The 20,775-nt window shown below is 35.4% G+C and overlaps 1 protein-coding gene across 3 annotated transcripts in view; it reads right to left on the minus strand.

Annotated features, from left to right (window-relative positions):
* Ptger3 (prostaglandin E receptor 3) overlaps positions 1-20,775 on the minus strand; it is a 200,478-nt gene that overhangs the window by 100,222 nt on the left and 79,481 nt on the right. The window lies entirely within an intron of this gene.

Consider the following 20,775-nt stretch of genomic DNA (forward strand, 5'->3'; position numbering starts at 1 on the left):
TATTAAAGCAGCCCTATTAAATTAAAATGCCCCTTGAGGCAGGATAGTTTCTAATCTGAAATTCAGCAATATCCTGAACATGTCCCACTTCTCATTTATCATAGCTATTTTTCAATCATTGATTTACTTGTTTGTCTCCCCAGTTAATCTGTGAATCTTTGAGAGAAGGGAGTCTGTCTATTCATCTACTTCTTTAACTCCTGATAATATGTTTGCAAATTTGTAAAAAAAAAAAAAAATCAATAAATGTTCTTTAGAATGGATTAGTTTCTTCTCCACAACTTATGGCTTATTAGCAAGTAAATGACAGGTTATTTGTTTCCTCTTTTTGCCTACATTTCTCACATATCTGGCCTGGGTGTCAAACATGCAGCCCTAATTTTGATGCAGAATTTTATTTCTAGAGTCTCAGCCTTGACATTTTTTATATCTTATGAAAAACACTTAAAGTTGTAGCTTCTTTTCTTTTGCATATTTATTAAATTTCCCATGATAAATATAGGCTTTATAGCAAGAGAAAGATCTTTCAGTATAGTGGGTTGGTTGGATATAGGGGACAGTTTCTGGTATTTTGTCTGTTACAACAGCCTGTGTTTTCTAAGAACAGTAGGAATGATGTGTGCAGTATGCTGTCTCAGACTCCCCTCCATACTAGGGGTGATTTATACCGGTCTCTATGACACACTTGGTTGAATGAGAGTGGTCATTAGATCCAAGTTTGAATAATAAGGATTAATTTCACAGATTCTAAATAGAGAGTAAGAGAAGCTCATTTCAATCTTTTCTGAATGTTTGAAACAGAGGCAATATAAACTCAGGCATTGTGGGCAATTTTATGCATTGAGAAGCAAAGGCATTTGTCTAAAGAAAGAGACATATCCAAATACTGACGAAGTGCAATGAAAACAAAGACCATTGTTGATATGTGATGAGAGAGAGAGAAGGAGAGGAAACTATAACATCGATTAATTTTTATTTCCTCATTTCAGTTCCTTTGAAGCCTATTGAACTCTCTGCTTGTGGGTTCCATGAGATTCTCATAACCAACCCCAGTTCAGTTTAAGCTAGTTTAAAATGATTTCTGGTAATTACAATAAAAAGGAGCCCTAGCTTGAATCAATTGGGTATGTATAGTTGACGTCTGCATTTTTGATGACTGAATTCATTCTCCTTTGATTCTGGTAATAAAACTTCATCATCTTTTTTGAAGGCACTTTAGTCCATGAGATTCATTAAGACCAACACCAGGGCATAGCAATTAGTTCAGGAAGGGATTTATGTGCCAAACTGAAACAACACCTGCATCAGCAGTATTTCTTGGAACGATTGAGAGATTGTAGGAATTTGAACTTTTTATTTTTTTCCTGATGAAATTGCTCCAATAGCAAAGATGCACTGAAGCCCTTGTTCACTACCTTGCTACCATAAAAAGGGTACCTTCATAAGAATGAAACCAATTCAGAAGAAGGCAAAGCAAAGGACAGAAGCACCTAGATTTTTCATGCATCGTTTGAGTATTAAGCTTTGTCTACTCCCGAAGTCCTGAATGTTTAGGTTATTTCATAATAGATGTTTTAACCTCATTTAAACATTGCACAATGTAGACACATATTAACACAACAAGCGGCACCCTGTTGGTATGTAAATTTTTATGTTTTATGTGTCAGCTAACAGATCAATTTGGTTTAAATTAAAAATTAATTTTATTTTTAAAACTCATTTGAATTATTGTTTTTGTTGTTATTTGCAACCCAAAAGTCCAAGTAAACATGCATAGCATTTCTTTGAATGTCTTTGAATTGGAAAAGTTGGATTATGCACAATTAGCACTAAATACAATGCCTAGCAATATATCTGAAATATAGTAAATGCTGAAGGAATATATGCTGATAGTGAATAGAAAGTACAAATGACTCTTGTGCCATTTTTGGATTTTTTTTTGACATAGAGAGTAGATGTAAGGGATTTTTGAATTATGGGTATTCTTTGCCAAAAGGAAAACTTTTTATTCACTGGTATTCTGCAAGTTGTGGAGAAAAAATTAAAGAACACTTATCCATTTCTTACAAATTTGCAAACATATTATCAGGGATTCAGGAAGCAGATGAATAGATTGTCACTCCCATTAAAGATTTATAGAATGTGGAAACAAATAAATCAATTTTGAAAACTAGTAAACAAGTTACAACATTTTCAACCCAAATACTAAATCCTCAGAAATTTTTCCTTCTCAATTTTATTATTTCCATTGTAATGAGAACTTCCCATCTGAACTAGCACAACAGCCTCCAATAGGTCTTCCTGTCTCCTGACTCTCTTATCCATCAATTTAGAGCAGTACTGTGAGAGATATGTATCTAATCATCATTTCCTGGAGATAACGTATATAAAACAACTAACTCTGTGCATAGCATAATGATAAATATTAAAATCTTCATAACAATGAAGATAGCATAGAAATATTAACTTTAAAACCAGTTGCTTTTGGTTTTAGTACTTAACTATACTTACAAGTATACTTTATTATCAGGATAAAGTGCTTTACTAACTTTATCTAATTAAATCTTCACATTTAACTCAATTTTTTGCCAATCAAGAACCCATAACTAAAAGACCTTACATAACTTGAATGAAGTCCTTTAATTAGCTAGTGATGGTAATGTTCACAAGGGCTTGATTTCAAAATTTTTGTCTAATTTCCATGCTATTATATCTATTGCATCACACCATGATGTAATTGTTACATTTTCTGAGCTGATAAACAAACCAAATACGGCCCCTTCTAACTTAGAGAAACTGGTGACAGTAACTAAATAAGCTGATTCAAGATAATGCACCACAATATTCTTTGAAGTCCTTCAAATGTGGTGTTGTCCTTGAACCTTAGCAGTTTTGCAAAAAGCAACACATGAGAGATGTTTGCTGTCCTTTAGAACTGTGGGATTTTGCCTTTACTGCAAAATACCTGCTCCTAAATTCAGATTGTGTCTTTGCCAACCAGGAGTGTGTCTATGCATATGAAATCCAAAGAAAGTGACGCTAATAGATTGAATTGGGATGCATACCAAAGAACCAGATCACAGGTTTTGTACTACCTAATATGACTTGATTTAGCATGGTAAAACTGTTTCTTAACAAAAACGTGCATTATCACATACTGGCAAGACTGAGCAAATATATGAAGGGCTAAGTTTTCTTTATATCAAATTAAAAAGAAAAATTCATAAAATAGCAATTCTGAACAACAGCTTAAAAGTTATCTTTATCATTCAAAATACTTAGTTTGTGGAAGTACACCAAGAAAATGTGTACTGGCTCTTTGAAAATCCCACTTCATGATCCATGTGTAAAACATTCTCCTTGTTGTGCAGAAGTATAGACCAACTCAATAGGATGCATTGAAATTTCAACCTAAAAACCTCATACTAGTTCATAATTGTTAATTCATCAGAAGCTAGAGAACGCTAACTATTATTGAATTAAGATGCAGGTAGATTCAGTAATTCAAAGTTAAAGAGTTCAACTGTGCAGCAAACACTGGAAAGGGTCTTATGAAAAGCAGATTCTGACATAAATTTCTGTTATGTCATGATTTCCATAGAGATGGTGGCCAATCTTGGAGAAGAGACATAAAGAATCTCTGGATAATGTTGTCATCTACTATTTCTGATCCCTTAGCAGATGAAGTGCCTGAGCTTTAGCAGATGAAATGCCTGAGTTCTCTCATCTGCAAAGCCGGATATGTACCCATTGGAAATTCACACTCTGTGTAATCTGGGCTAGGAGCATTGGCTCTGGTCTCATGCCCTCTGGATTTAAGTCCCAGATTCTACCATTTATTTCCTTTATGAATGTATAGGTACTCAGTTTTTTTCTTTATTAATAAACACTTGCCTAGCAATTTTCCAGAGCCAAGCACAGTTTGAAATTCTTTATTTGCTCAACTTGAAAAATGAGCACTATTATCACTCCCAATTTACAAATAAGCAAATGGCTCACAGACAGAGTTAAGTATAGATAGAAGGTAACAGAAGCAGTAAGAGCCAGAAGTCAGATCCAGGCAGTTTGGCTACCTACATACAAAGTGCATATTGCTTACCACTACTTAAACTGCAGTGCTAAATTATGGCAAATAATCATTAGGATTTCTGCTTGAATGTGGAGAGGCTTATTTCAAATAATCCATATAGAACATCTTACATATTAATAATTATAGAGTGAGTCAGTCTGTGAAGGCTGGAATTAGTTTGTGTTTGTAAATCAGGTATATTTTTTCATTCCACCAGAGCAAAATGATTTCCAATAGTCCACCTGATTAGCATTGTTTGCACACCTAGATTTCTGCCATCTTTCTTTTTCACTTGGCATTCTTATTTCCAATGTGAGACTGTGACCCAGACGTCACTTCCAAATCATTTGGCTGGGGTCCTGACTGTTTTGCTCCAGGAATCAGGTATGTGTGGTCACAGGTCTTACTTCCCCTTTATTTTCACTGGTTGTTTGCCCCTGCATGTCCTTGAGCAAGCCGATTTATGCAATTTCCAGTATAACTATTAAAGAAGGTTTCAGTGACCTAAAGGAGAATGTAAATTAGAAAAAGGACAAACACCGGGATCCTAGGCCTTGGTTTCAATCTCAACCGCAGTGATCATTTCTTAGGAAAGTCAGTATTTTCTCAGTAGCTTAGTCTCTTCATTGGTAAAATGGGGATCACATTCTTATTCACAGAGTCATTTTTTGAACTGAACGTGATACATATGTGGATATGTACAGTGCCATGTTTAAATTGAAGTATCTATTCAACAAATACCCTTTCTCCTTTTGAAAGAAAAAGAGGGATCCATATATCTAGAAAAACTCTTTATGCTAATCTTTGCATCAAACAATGAACAAACTCCGACTCTCGTTCTGTTATAGAATTTGTTGAGCTTTGGGTTACTTTGCTAAGACTCAACAAAGTTGGTGGATTATAAATTGGCTAAAGCATTGTTGAATACTTGCAACTAAAATAAGCAGCATAATATAATTTAGAAAAACCATTGCACTTCATGTACTTGGTTGTCTTGGTATACATACTCTAAAACATTTAAAATTATACATGTTATGGTTTGTTTTGTTTTGTTTTAAATACTTTTTTAGTTGTAGTTGGACATAATACCTTTATTTTATTTGTTTTATTTTTATGTGATGCTCAGTATCAAACCCAGGGTGAGCACTCTACCACTGAGCCACAACCCCAGACTCTGTGTTTTGTTTTGATGACATGCATAATTGTGCTTGGGAATCTGAAAAACAAAATGTTTAAAAAAATTGCCCTTCATAATCAAAACATAGTATAAGTGCCCAAGAGCACTATCAAGGATTTCATCATGACTGGAGGCTCAGTGAGCGCAAAGGAAAAGAAGAGTTTTCCCATAATGCCTTAAAAGGAGAAGGAAGCACACTCTAGGGCCTGGGGCATCCAATAACTGCTGCCATACAAAACCAACACACTCTGCAAAATTTAACATGAACCTTTAAGCTTTACATGTTGCCAGTAACTTGATAAAGACTGCATACCAATATGAAGTCATTTTTGTGATGTTTAAAGTAGAGAGACATAATCTAATCACCAAGACTGTGTAAATTCACATGGCATTAGTTTACCAAGTATATTTGATTATCATTTCATGTATTTCATTCCTTGTACAAGATTTTTTAATTATAGAAAAACAGATAAGCATATCTCACTGAAGCAGACTTTGTCAGAACTCAGAAGGAAAAGTGGTAAGTGGCATTTACTCTGGATTGTAATAATTTCTCAGTTGGGCCTATATCCTTGGCTTAATGATGATGACTTTTTGGTATAATTGCCTAAAAGTTAAGGTGATTTTTCTGATCTTGGTCAAATTGGGATATGTTAAATAGAACTGGTGAGATCATTGTCATAGCAACTGCATTTTCAGGATGAGATTGCAACTATTGATATAAATCTCAATTTTCTTTTTATTTTCCTATCAATTGATAGCATATGTCTTAGGTTCAAATTTCAAGTCTTGAGTAAAGAAAAAAAAAAGGTCAGAAAGAGCCTTTTGTATTTTGTTTGGTTAAAAAATAAGTATATTTTCTGCACAATTTTCTAAGTGTCTCCTTCTCACATCTGGAGATCCATAAACCCAGTGAACACCGTGTCCAGGAGAGGTGTTGAAATCCATTCAGATACATACACCTATGTTATCACTTTAGTTTCTTCTATCTATCCTTAACAGAGGGTGCCCCAACTCTTTGGCACTCTCTGCTAAAACCAAATCTAGTTTTTGTAAAATGCTATTAACTTAGAGGAGTCAGGGGTGGCGTTCAAGGAAGGACCAGTGACCTGTGCTGCTCCTGAAAATCCTACTCTGGCTGTGGGTGGGTTTCCTCCTCAAATGTTCCCTCTAGTTACATAAAATAAAGAAGAAGAGAGGTTGAACTACTGAATGTTTCTCAAAGTCACTGTCTAGAACTAAAATACTGCTTTAGAATTTAATGTTGGAAGAGGTTCAAATAGTTTAGAGGACAGGTTTTGGTGTGGGAGAATTACACATGCACGCGTGAGCACACAAATATACACACATCTATAGATAGAAATACAAAATATTTATTTCTTACAAAACACTTGGAAAAGTCGAAGTCCTGAGATTTAAGGTCTCTTCCCTTAAGAAGATTGGTATTTCATAATTTTTCTGTGTAGAAAAATACAGTTTGTCATGTTCCTATGCCCTAAATTACTTTAGGATGTTGAATGATATAAATAGTTAAGGAGCATTTAGTAAGCCACACATCTCTAAGTTGGGTCTAAAGGGATTAAGCACATTCTCTTATTATATCCCAAGACACCAGAGAACACTTGAGACACAAGGAGGAAATGGAAGGTGATTTCAGACAAAAAGAATAGCAAGCTTATAATCGGAGTCCAGAAATGTAGTCAGAAAAGCCAGCTCAAGGGAAAGAGGAAAACTGAAGTTGAGCAACTGATAAAGGTCATGATGTATTTTGTAAGCCCTGTGAAAGAGTTTGGAAACCAATGATATGCATCATTAACTGAAAAAAAAAATGTCAAGGACATTCATCCCAAGACTTGTGTTCAGTCAGCCTTTCGTCACTGTAACCAAAATACCTGACAAGAACAACTTGCGGGGTGCGGGGAGTTTGTTTTGGCTCATGGTATCAGAGATCTCAGTGCATAGATGGCTGACTCCATTGATTTGGTGCCCAAGATGAGGCAGCACATGGGCCTTTCCACCAAAGGCCTAGCAGAGGAAAGCTGCTCAACTCATGAAGGGTCAGGAAGCCAAGTAGGGTAAGGGAAGAGCCACAGAGAAGACACACCCAAAAGGCACACCCCAATTGACCCATCTCCATTAGCCATGCGCCATCTGCTTACAGTTCCCATGTGTGTAGGTCCATTCAAACTCAGATGGACTGATCAGGTTGTAGCTCCCATAATCTAATCATTTTACTCTGGCTATTACTACATTAATAGGAGCTTCTGTGGGATACCTGATATCCAAACCATAACAACTTGCTCTAAGAAGTGTTGTGAATATTGACATTTCAATTTGGGCAGCTCGAAATTTGGACAGGTTGACATCTGTAGAGAGAGACACTGTTGACATAGTGAGTCTAGATACTTCAGAGTAACATTGTTTATCACAACTTCCTATGTTATCTGGTATTGCAAGCACTAGTCACATGTGTCTGGAGAGATCTTGAAATCTGGCAAATTCAACAAGGGTAATAATGCATTTAAGATGGTGGATAGTGAAGGGAAATGTGCTAGTGATTAGATACTGAGAACATGGTCACAATTCCAAAATTCCTACTATATATCTAGAGCAACCATAAAAATGTGGCCAACTCCAGCAACTGTAGGACACACCAAATCTAAAGAGTTAATGTGCCAAAGTCCAGAGGCAAATTCCAGCACAAACTGGCAGAGTTAAGAAACAAGGGCAGGCATGCAGAAGAGTCCAAAATTTTTCTGGCCCTGATTCATAGTGTTGTAAAAGTTACAGGGTGTAGGTCCCCAAGGATTGACTTCTTTGATCTTAAAAGAGAAACAGATTGAAGTACAAAGCCCATTCATTGCCTATGGAAGGATTAACTAACAAAGAGGAACACAAACTAGAAGACCCTGTGAAGGTCTTTTTTATATATCTATACTTGTTGGTTGTCATTAATTCATATTTCCTACTCTAAGATGAACTAGAAGAGGTGGAGATTGATTGTGCAGCACTGGGAAAGAATGTTAAAATTTACTGAGCACCATTTGTATACGTAAAGATGCATTTAAATGACTCATTTTTTACAGCAAATCCATTACTCATTACACAGATATTTCTTCAACACCTTCAATGTACCAGGAACTATGACTGGTAAATACTAAGGTAGACAAGACAAATCAAGTCTCTGACTTTGCAAAACCCATATTCTAGTACAGAAAACAACAAGGCAAACATATAAACAAGAACAAATCACATATTAGAATAGGTCTGATGAAGGAAATGAATGACCTGAGATAGTAAATAACAGGGGGAACATTCCACAAATGGGATGATCAGGAAAGACTGTTTTGAGAAAGTTTTTAAGTTATTAAGCAAAGGCAGAAACAGAGTTGTAGCATGTAGGGAATAGAGTTGGATAGCACATGCAAAGGGCCTGGGATGGAAAAGATCCCTATATCTGTGAGTAATCAACAGACATATTTCTAAGAACTAGTACTATTAGAATATTAATAGTGAGCTAACTGAAATATGTGTTTTGCATGACTTATGAGTATTAGAGATGAAGAGAAATAAACAGTACTAAGATACTTTTTGGGAGTGCAGTCAATAGTACTTGTCACATTTACTTAACAACATCTTCATATAACAAATGAAAAATTGCCTGAAAGATTAGAAAATGAACTAAAGCTCTTACACTAACTTCAGGATGCAGTTATGAGCCCTACCTTCCTCAAACCTATTTCTACTGCAACATAATACCTATCTTTATTAATTAAGGGTCAACATAGGTCTTATAAAGTCCTAAAAGTGTCTGGTTACAGTGACTCATGCCTGCAGTCCCAGCAGCTCAAGAGGCTGAGGCAGGAGAATCGTGAATTCAAAGCCAGCCTCAGCAAAACTGAGGTGCTAAGCAACTCAGTGAGACCCTGCCTCTAATAAAATACAAGGTTGGGAATACAGCTTAGTGGTTGACTGTCCCTGAGTTCAATCCCCTGTACATACCCTCCAAACTAATCCTGAAAGTTGAAATTTTTGCCCATCTAATGATTTTGAATTAGAATATGCTATATTATCTTGAACAACTTACATATTTTCAGTTCACAAATCCATAACATTATTTCACTGAAAAGGGTACCATATTTGACAAACACTCAAGGTACATTTCTTCTGCACAAATGTCAAAATCCTCTTGTATTCCTTCCAGAAATGTGCTCTATCATTGGCCTTGCGTGTGAAAAATTTTCTATTGATTAGAGCAGGAGTGTTGGCAATTCTCAGTCATGTGCTGCACCGACCTTAAGTTAAGTGGAGTAGTTCAAGTGACCAGCCTGTTTCTTCAGCTTTGCAAAAAATGTGCCCATATCTTCCCATATTTAAAGTAGCCTGGTTGCTGATAAACTCCTACCCTGCCAAGTCAGTTAACCTGTGGGAAAAGAGTTAAGATAAGCAGGACTTGGAGACCCAAGGTGAACTAGAAGAAACTCTGCTCTTTTTTTTCTTAATTATTATTATTTTTTTTTAGTTGTAGTTGGACACAATACCTTTATTTTGTTTATTTATTTTTATGTGGTGCTGAGGATTGAACCCAGTGCCTCCCAGGTACTAGGTGAATGCTCTACCGCTGAGCTATAATCCCAGGCCCAGAAACCTGATCTTTTTAAATTCAGCATTTCTGCTATTATTTTCTTCATTTGATTCTATCTTTACTTCTGACCCACACCCATTTCTCCTCTTTTTCCATGCATGATGGGTTTGAACATCTTTACAATGTACTTCAAGTCAGCGTGGCATACTTGCTTTGGAAGTATTTGAGTTGCTGTGTGATTCTCTCCTTTTCCTGCTGCAGAGTCTAGTGATGGTCAAAGTCACTTTTAGTTTGAATTTCGGATAAGGATGATATGCAGCTGATTTCTCCCTGCCTGCACCCCAACATATCCATAAGTGCAAAAGAATCTTTGTCCTGTCCTCTGCCATGTGATGCCTCGGCTACTTTGGGACTCTGCCAGCAAGGAGGCCATCATCAGATGTGGCCCCTAGAAGAACCATGAGCCAAAATAAACCTCATTTCTTTATAAGCTAAGAAAAATTTCAAATTCATTTCCAAATCAAGAAAATAGAAAAGATGATACAGCTGGCAGAAAATGAGGAGATTATCATTCAATGAGACCTGGTTTTAACACTGTCTTTGCACCTCACTTACCCTCTGAACCATCATTTTCTCATCCACAAAGATTATAGAACCCTTAAGCTGGGGTAGTCCTGCTGGGGCAGTCTTCAGAAAAGATTTTATAAGGCTTCCTTTGTAAGGCTGCCCAAGTCTGCTGCAAAGAGTACTGTGATAGTTTAGCAGGGTTTTCCAGGGCCCAGAACTGGGTGTGGTGGCCTCACTCTTGAAAACTGTCAGAGGGTTTAAACTTGTATCCTCACACCACTCCCCCCAGCAATCCTGCAAAAGGACAGCAAGACCTTAGTTGCAGAAGTTGGAACTGAATCTTAAAGCTTTTAAATCACTCACCCAAATTCACATAGGTAGTAAGTGGAGGAGTTTATGTACAAAACCAGTACTTCTGATTTCCAGTCTGATATCTTTTCTTCCTTTCACTATCATGGTTTTCTCTGTGTCTAGAAAAGCACATTAGACTTTTCTTTTTACAGTATAGTGCTATTAAACAATACCTATATTTATTTTTAGTTATGTAGTTGGGAATATAAAATTCTATTTTTATCAGATAACTAAAACAAAGAAAAAGAATAAACATAGATGAGGATTGCTATGGTTTGGATGTGAGGTGTCTCCCAAAATCTCATGTGTGAGACAACAAAAGAAAGTTTAGAGGAGAAATGATTGGATCATAAGAGCTTTAATCCAATCAGTGAATTAATCCCTTGATGGGGATTAACTGAGGGGTAGTTGAAGGCTAGGAGAGTGTAGCTGGAGGAGGTAGGGCATTGGGGATGTGCCTCTGTAGTATATATTTTGTATGTGGCAAATGGAGCCCCTCTCTCTGCTTCCTAATCATCATGTGAGCTGCTTCCCTCTGCCACACTCTTCTGCCATGATGTTCTGCCTTACCTTGAGCCCCAAGGAATGGAGCCTGCTGTCTATGGATTAAGACCTCTGAAATCATGTGTCCCAAAATAAACTTTTCCTCCTCTGCATTTGTTCTGGTTAAGTCTTTTAGTCGCAGCAGTAAAAAAGCTGACTAAAACAAGGGTAAAAGAAGGAACTACAAATATGCTCTTTAAAATGACATTAAGATGAGTTGTCCTGTATAATTGTATATTCTGGCCAAGGATAATACAGTTTCAGAGAAATTTCACGCTTTCCTACATGAAGGAAAAGTAAATAAAGGAGGATGCTATTTTTTTAAAAAAAAAACTCATCATTTTTAAAGAAATATTTTCTTTTTTTAGGGGTGGTGGGTGCTAGCAAGGATTTAACTCAGGGCCAGTAGGTCACTGATCCACATCCCCTCCCCAGCCCTATTTGTATTTCATTTAGAGACAGGGTCTCACTGAGTTGCTAAGCATCTGGCTTTTGCTGAGGCTGGCTTTAAACATGTGATGCTCCTGCCTCAACCTCCTGAGCTGCTAGGTTACAGGCAAGCACCACCGTGCCTGGCATGAAACATTTTCTAACATGGTACAGTAGATAAAATTAAGATAGGATATAACAGATGGCATTAAGACTATTAAAATTCAGCAAGCTTTAAACTTTGGAAATATCTTGAAAATTACAGTGAAAACACAGGATTTGTAGTCAAGCAAAACTATATTTGAGTTCTAACTCCACCGGATAAAGCTATAACATTGGAAAGGTCAGTTAAATGAGGTCCACTTTAGATATTTGCTTCAACTTCCTCATCTCTGAAATAGAAGTTTACAGTAACAATCTCAAAGAAAATTGGCAACTCATATGAAATAGTGAATATAAAGCATCTATCCATTGTAAATGTAAAAAAAAACACGTTTTTTTTTCTTTTTTTTCTCTTTGCTTCATAAAGGTTCTCTTAGAGTTGATTCCTATTTCTAAGTAATATATAATCAAGTAGATTTCATTAACTTAATAAGTACTTGAAGAAAGAGACAGAGAGAAAGAGGGAGAAAGAAATAAAGAGGAAAGGAAAAGGAAGAAAGAAGAAGGAGAAGAAGATAGGAAAGGAGGATTGAAGAAAGAAGAGGAGAGGGGCTGGGATTGTGGCTCAGCGGTGGAGCACTTGCCTAGTATGGGCGGGACCCGGGTTCAATCCTCAGCACCATATAAAAATAAAATGCATTGTGTTGTGTCCATCTACACCCAAAAAAAGTAAATTTTTTTTTAAAAAAAAGAAGAGGAGAGAGAGAAGGAGGCAGAGAAGGAGGGAGGAAGGGATAAAAATCCTTACGAAGGAAAACAATACTAAAATCAGATGGACACATGTTATTTTCTCTGAATGACCTGATGTTCTTCTGTTAGCAGAGATGGAAAGCACTTGGAGATATTCATCCTTGTCTTTTACCAAGTAGAGATATAATAAATATAATTTCACTAACATTTCTGAATATATAACTAGAAATTGATGATTAGTTCCCAAAGAAGAACTTCTTGGTTGAAATATTTTCAATTGTCTTTGTTTTTATCCTTTATTCAAGGGTGGGGTTTTTTTACAGAAATATATTTTGGGACACTATTCTCATCATTATGCACAATTATACATTTGGTTTTCAGACAATTGACCAGACATTTAACGTAAACCAGAGACAAAAAGAATTCCCAAAACCCAATCTAGCCGTTGGGTCTTCATTAGACTTTTGCTCTTTATGGTATCTTAAGTACTTACTTCCACATTCACTGGAGAGAGAAAAGAGGTTTGGGCAGCTACCTCCACTGAGGGTGAGGGTTAGTTTCTTACATAGTCTTGAAGAATGAATAAAGTTTAAAGTTATTATAGGACAGGGTGAATATTAGTGAATGGATCATATCCACATATCCCCTGTTTCCTACAATTGTCAGTGTATAGAGAAATATTCTAAGTAATTGTAGGCATTTATGATTAGGCTACATTAGAGAATTATTTCAAGAAAACTATTTGTTTAGCTTTGTACTAGATTAACATCAGCTGGGTGTTGGGCAAAGACACTATGACTTGCAAAACATAGCAAGGAGTGTTGGTACAAAAAGAACTTCAGAAATATGCTTAACGTTTCATTATTTTTCCAAAAACAGTTGCATCATTTCCTAGAACATTAGTACATTTCTTTCCAACCACTATTTTTCCTTTGAAAAAGTGGGGGTAGGGTACATAATTTATAGTCAGTGGATTTTTACTGGCACAACGTAAATGTCAGGATCAGATTAGCAATATATGGATTAGAAACAAACATTGAACAATCTTCTGTGTGATTGCCAAGTCTTCAGAGACCTCTCAGACACCAAGACGAATTCGTGCCAATGGTTGAAATTTGAAACCAAAGGAATATGTTTTTGATTCAGAACTCAGGATGAGATCTTCACTAGTGAATGAAATAGTTAATTGATCATTATGCTTTTTTTGAAAGTTTATCTGTAAGAATAATTTTGCCAGATCTTGAAGAACTTATGCCAATGCTCTCCAAATTAAATATAAAGAGAGGACATAAATATATTAAATATAAAGAGAGGAAATGCTTCCAAACTTATTCTATGAAGCCAGTATTTCCCTGATACCCAACCAGATAAGAACACATGTAAGAACAAAAATTATAGACCAATATCCTTAATGAGTATAATTTAGAAAAATCCTTAGTAAAGTACTAGCAAACCAAATCTGACAACACATTAAAAAGATTTGATTTCATTCCAGTCATGCAAGGATGGTTTAACATACCCAAATCAGTAAATGTGATACACCACATAAATAAAACCAAGGATAAAAATCAAACATTAATCTCAAAAGTTGCAAAAAGAACCTTTGACAAATTCAACACCCCCTCATAACAACAGACCCTGAAGAAACTAGGAATAGGAAAAACTTATCTCAACAGGATAAAGACTGTCTACAGCAAATATAAAGTTAACATCATACTGAATAGGAAAAAATTGAAAGCATTTTCTCTAAAATCAGAAACAAGACAAGGATTTCCACTGTCACCACTCCTATTCAATACAGTACTTGAAATTCTAGCCAGAGCAATTATGCAAGAGAAAGAAAAAAATGGATACAAATAGGAAAGGGAAGTCAGATTATTACTGTTTGCAGATGATGTGATTCTATATTTATAAAACCCTAAAGTTTATACAAGAAGACTTCTAGAGATAATAAATTCAGCAAAGTAGGAGGATAGAAAATAAATGTACAAAAATCAATAGCTTTCCTATACACCAATAATGACTCTGCTAAGAAGGAAATCAGGAAAACAACTGTACTCAGAATAGCTTAAAAATTTGCCTAGGAATAAATCTAACCAAAGAGGTAAAAGACCTCTCCAATTAATTTATGAATAAAAAAACTGAAGAAGACAGTGAAAGATGGAAAGACTTCCCAAATTCATGGATAGACATAATCAACATTGCTAAAATGGCCAAATTACTAGAAGTGGTCTACAGAGTCAATGCAATATGCTTCAAAATGTCAAAGATATTTTTCACATAACTGGAAAAAAAATCCTAAAATTCATATGGAAGATCAAAAGGCCCAGAATGGCCAAAACAATTCTAAGCAAAAAGAGAAAAAAGCATCACAATAGCTGATTTCAAAATATACTACAAAATCATTGTGACAAAACAGCATTATATTTATATTAAAACAGAAATATAGGTCAGTGGAGTAGAATAAAACACAGAGACAAACCCGCATACCTACAGTGACTTGATTCTTGACAAAGGTGCCAAAAACATAACTTGGAGAAAACAGCCTATTTAATAACAGGTGCTAGGAAAATTGGAGTTCCATATGTAACAGAATGAAACTAGATTCGAGTCAGAAACAGGAAAGAAAAATACAAATGTAGTCTCCACCAACAAGTTATAAACTCAACGATGCTTTAGCAAAAGAGAAGGTTTCTTGGAGGAAATGGTCCTTGAGCTAAAGCCAGGTCAGGGTTGGTCATGCAATAAGGGGGAGATGGGAGTACACAGTATGGAGCAGAGCACAGCACCAGAAGACTGCAGTTCAGCATTGCTGGAAAACAAGATGACAGTGGGAGAGAAGATCAGAGGCAAGGCCAAGACACGAATGTAGAAAGCTCAGTGGAGGGGTTAAGTTATTTTAAAATTTTTCCCTAAAGGTCGTGGAAAAAATATGAAAGGTGCTAAGGGAATAACAAAGATTTTCATTTTATTAACATAATTTTACTCTAGTAGCATTGTGGAAAATGATCTGAGAGCCCAAGATCAAAAGCAGGATGCCCATTATTGAATTAATTCAGTTGGGAAATGATGGAGGCTGAGGTTTAGACCATGACAGAAAAGAAGGAGAAGCAGGATTGAGAGAAACTTTTAGTACTAAATATATGCAGATATATAGAAACAAGTTTAAGTCCATTTTTTTCTCTTTTTTTCCAGTCTTTTAAAAAATACCTTTTCCCCCATTTCCTTCATATCTTCTTAGTATGACATTTACCTAATTTTGTCTGAAAACCTATTTCTTAGCCTTTACTATCAGAGCAGCAGTAGCTGCCACCAAAAATAACAATCAGACCAGGGGCTCGCCCATAATCCCAGCAGCTTGGGAGCCGGTGGTGGGAGGACCACAAGTTCATAGCCAGCTTCAGCAACTTTGCAAGGCCTTAAGCATCTTGCAAGACCCTGTCTTAAAATTAAAAAATAATAAAAATGAAGGGGGCTGGGGAGGTGGTTCAGTGGTTAAGCACCTCTGGGTTCAATCCCTGGTACCATACACACACAAAAACAAAACAAAAACCAAAAAAAAAAAAAACAACAACAACAAAAAAAACTGAGAAAGTATTTATGGAGCACATATTACTAAACCATACTTTATCCAATCACACAACAAACTTTATCATCTCTTGCTGTTTTAGCCTTTAATTTTCATTAGAAATCTTTGTTTAGTTTTATCTGGTATATTGGAATTTTCAGCAAATATTTTCTTCTGCCCCTCTTTGGCCATAGCATTTTAGTGCATACTACTTAGTTCTCATTTCTTTTATAACTCTAAGGCATTTAAAGGGATTTAGTGTTTAAGTTATAAATTAAATCAATAAAAATGTTTGACTTCAACTATAATCAGGAATCAACAAAGATTATAATTATTTATTTGCTAAGGTTCTGATATACTTATTTCTGATTGAAAAGAGAACACTATACTTTTTTCAAGGAAGCAAAAAGGTATATATATATAAATCATGTCATTTTATTCCATAGGCTATATATCTTCTGCAATACCTTCATTTGCCTATAGGTATAGAGTTAAAATTAGCTTCTACGCCCACGTAAGAAATAGTACAGCTGCCTAAAGGAAAAGTTAATTGATATGTAAGCTTATTTGTTTATGTATTTTGCCGCAGTCTGGCTGCAGCAAAATAACCAGGGGGTGAAAAACAACTTGTGTACGTTGATACAGCAGGAGTGGAAGCCGTTTATTGTAGGACCGGATTGATATTTATACATGCCACACAGCTTATCTTAATTAGCATAAACTAGATACAGCAGTCAACCAATAAGGAATCTCCACACTTAATAGCTCACTTTTGTTACTTCTCAAACCACTCCCTCTGGCATTTTGCCAGGCACCATCCAGACTTGTTTATGAACTCTAACATTTCTCTGGCAAAATGCCAGGCGCCATCCTGACTTGTTACAGACTCTAACAGAATTTATTTCAGAACTGGGTCCTACCATGTTGTCCTGGCTGTTCTTGAACTCCCAGGCTCAAGCAATCCTCCTGCTTCAGCTTCCAAAGTAGATAGGACTACAGGTGCAAGCCTCTGCACCAAGATACAGGTTTAAATCTCGTTTTCCTAACAGCAATTCCACGTATATGTGTGTATATGAGTTTGTGTGTTTTCATTCAAGAAGTCTAAAAATGGCTTCATTGTGCTTTCTAAATTTTGAAGACTGACCAAATACCACAATGTCAAAGAGGAAAAGCAAACAGAAATCAACTGTCAAATAAATGTCATTCTCATCTAGTTGTCTTAACTCATCATCTAGTTGTCTTAAGCATAGCTCATATGTGTTTCAGTCATGCCATGTAGACTACCCATCATTCCTCACTGAGCAATTTCTGTGTTTATTAGACCTGACTGTGCTACACCTTATAGGTAGATGTTTAAGGAACAGATCCTGCCCACAAGAAGCTTATAGGCCGGATGAGTATTTTTTTAAACAATGCAAAAGCTCTTAAATACATGTGTGTAGATATAATTTTAGATATTTACATATGTATATATGTACATATGTATCATATAAGTTATTTTGGAATAAAAAAATTCAGATAATGAAAATAAAGCCTTAAAACATGAAACAGAGAAACACTGTTATCTATAGCATGAGCCTAGAGATATTTTGAAATTAGCAAAATATCCAGTAAAACCTGGATTAATGAAAAGTACAAGCACAGATTTTTAAAAAAGCAATTAAACATTTTAGTCATTGTTAAGTAAAAGTATAATGAACAAGTCTAAAATATATACAGACTTTTAAGATACTACAAATGGCAATTATCCTAGCAACAGGATTTTCTAATATACTTCTAACTACTGAGGTTGTTAAAAAATTTTTGTTCTCTTAAGTAATTATATTGATTTTTAATAACTTTTTCTTATCATTTACTTGATTTTTAAGAAGTTTTCCTTGTAGATAATAAAAAGGCAGACCAATTCAAATCTGGATTTTCATATATTTTGCAAACCATGGTAAATAACTGTAAGACACATACCTGCATGTACATATAAAAGACAAATCACTTCATAGTGGGGTAGGGACAGGGAACATGGGAGGATTAGATGAATTCTAGATAGGGAAGAGGGGTGGGAGGAAAAGGGAGGGGGCAGGGGATTACCAAGGGCCATGGAATGTGATGGACATCATTATCCAAAGTACACGTATGAAGACTCTAATTGGGTGTCAAAATACTTTATATATAAACAGAGATATGAAAAATTGTGGTATATATGTAATAAGAATTGTAATGCAAAAAAGTACATGTATAAAGACATGAATTAGCATGAACATATTCTATATACAAAGATATGAAAAATTGTATATATATGTAATAAGAATTGTAATGCATTTATTCCACTGTCATGTATTAAAAAATCAATAAAACTAAAAAAATAGAAATAAAAAATAAAAGACAAATCACTCTGTTCAGTTCCTTGGCCCATTTACTGATTGGGTTATTTGGGTTTTTGGGTGTTAAGATTTATGAGTTCTTTATATATTCTAGAGATTAGTGCTCTATCTGATATGTATGTGGTAAAAATTTGCTCTCAAAATGTAGGCTCTCTTATCACCTCGCTGTTTCTTTTCCTAAGAAGAAGATTTTTAGTTTGAATCCATCCCATTTATTGAGTCTTGATTTTAATTCTTTTGCTATGGGAGTCTTATTAAGGAAGTTGGGGTCTAATCTGACATGATAAAGATTTGGGCCAAAAAACCAAATACTAAATGTTTTCTCTGATATAAGTATATTGATTCATGATGGGGTTGGGGGTGAGCATTGGAAGATTAGACAAACACTAGATAGGGCAAAGGTGTGGGAGGGTAAGAAAGGGGGCATTTGGGTAGGAAAGATGGTGGAACCAGATGGACATCATTACTCTAAGTATATGTATGAAGATACAAATGGTGTAACTCTACTTTATATACAACCAGAGACATGAAAATTATGCTATATATGTGTAATATGAATTGTAATACATTCTGCTGTCATATATAACAAATTAGAATAAACAAAACAAAGCAAAAAGACAAATCACTCTACTTTTCTCCGTTTTGTGAGAATTTGGATAAAGATAGCTTCTGGTAAGAGCCTGAGCTCCTGACCCTAACACTGCCTGTTTTCTTACCTGGCCCAGTTCTGAGATCTGGGCAGGACTTGGCCTGTCTTGCACATTAGCCTGCCCCATCTCACTTGGGAGCAGCACAACTGGCCTCTTTGTTTTCTTCCACATTGGTTTGCATTAGTGCTGAATGAAAGCATCAGAGTTGTTATAGAATAGAGGTTGGAGTCTGGAGCTCATTTCTTCCAGTGCCAAGTCTTAGGTCTAAACATACACAGAAGGTATTATATGTGTACAGTCGGGAACCAAGTCTCCATAGCCCACTTATAAGCATACCAGTGTTCCAGGTTTTTATGTGTATTCCAAGGAGTGTTACACTAATTCCTGTAATAACATTAAAACTGGGTGCCAGCCACCTTTCTCCATATGTGACATTTTGGGGCAGAGTTCTTAAGGACCTCATCTTACAGACGATTAGTTCTAGCCTCATTATAACCTAAATATATAATGATGAGAGTCTGTGTTTACTAAAGAATGGAAATGAAGGTGAACGCACTTTTTATTAAGTGTGCTGCTAAAACATGATCCAGAATATTGGAGTACATATATGACAGAATCTTTATTTTAGGTGAACTTACTGTGCAGTGGATAGGTTTCTATGCATTACAAACAAAAATATCCTTTTTTATTTACACTTAATCCTTCTTTGAACATAAACTGCTCTAAAAACTAAAATCAACTTAAAAATGTATCAAAAGTATTTTATACTGACATATATTTTTCTCTACATCAGATTTCAAACTATCTTTGCTAATCATTGTTTTCCAATTATTTCATTATTTACTTCTTTACACAAATAGCTTTAATAAACACTATTATATTAAACTGAATGTAATTATTCTTCATTACCATGATGTGACTTTTTAAAAATGGTTTTTTAAATATTTAAATATTTATTTTTTGATTTTTTTAGATGAACACAATATCTTTATTTTATTTTTATGGGGTGCTGAGGATCGAAACCAGTGCCTCACACATGCCAGGCGAACACACTACCACTTGAGCCACATTCCCAGCCCCTATGATGTGACATTTCTAAATCAGGAAATTTTAATATGAAATTTCCCAATTTCAGCAATAATATGGAAACAAAGTGCTTTCTATCATATTCATTTGAATTTTAGGTTGCTTATCTTGTATATAAATATTACCTTTGCTAATAATTTACTAAGGAAATAGCATCTTTCTAGGAGTCAGACATTATACTAGTGCTAAGATATTTATGAAGAAAATATAAGAAAAGGGTCTCTAATCCACCATGAACTAGAATTTTGTCAAGGGAAATGGAATATTTAAAGAAAAATGCAAAATCATCAAATTAGTACCATGTAGAGTTGGGGATAGAGGTGACAGAGAACAAAGATAATTAAATTACTCAAGGCCTAAGAGCAAGGTAAGATTTGAACATGTGGAAGTTAGGTAGGTTTTGCACAGCCAAAATAATTATAGGACATTATAAATAAGAATAGTACACAGGATTTTGAAGTGGATTCTGTCCATGATATTTACATCCACCAGTCATGAAGCCAGTCCATTGTTGAAACTG

This window comes from Ictidomys tridecemlineatus, chromosome 11, assembly GCF_052094955.1.
Source record: "Ictidomys tridecemlineatus isolate mIctTri1 chromosome 11, mIctTri1.hap1, whole genome shotgun sequence".
Taxonomy (NCBI): Eukaryota; Metazoa; Chordata; class Mammalia; order Rodentia; family Sciuridae; genus Ictidomys; species Ictidomys tridecemlineatus.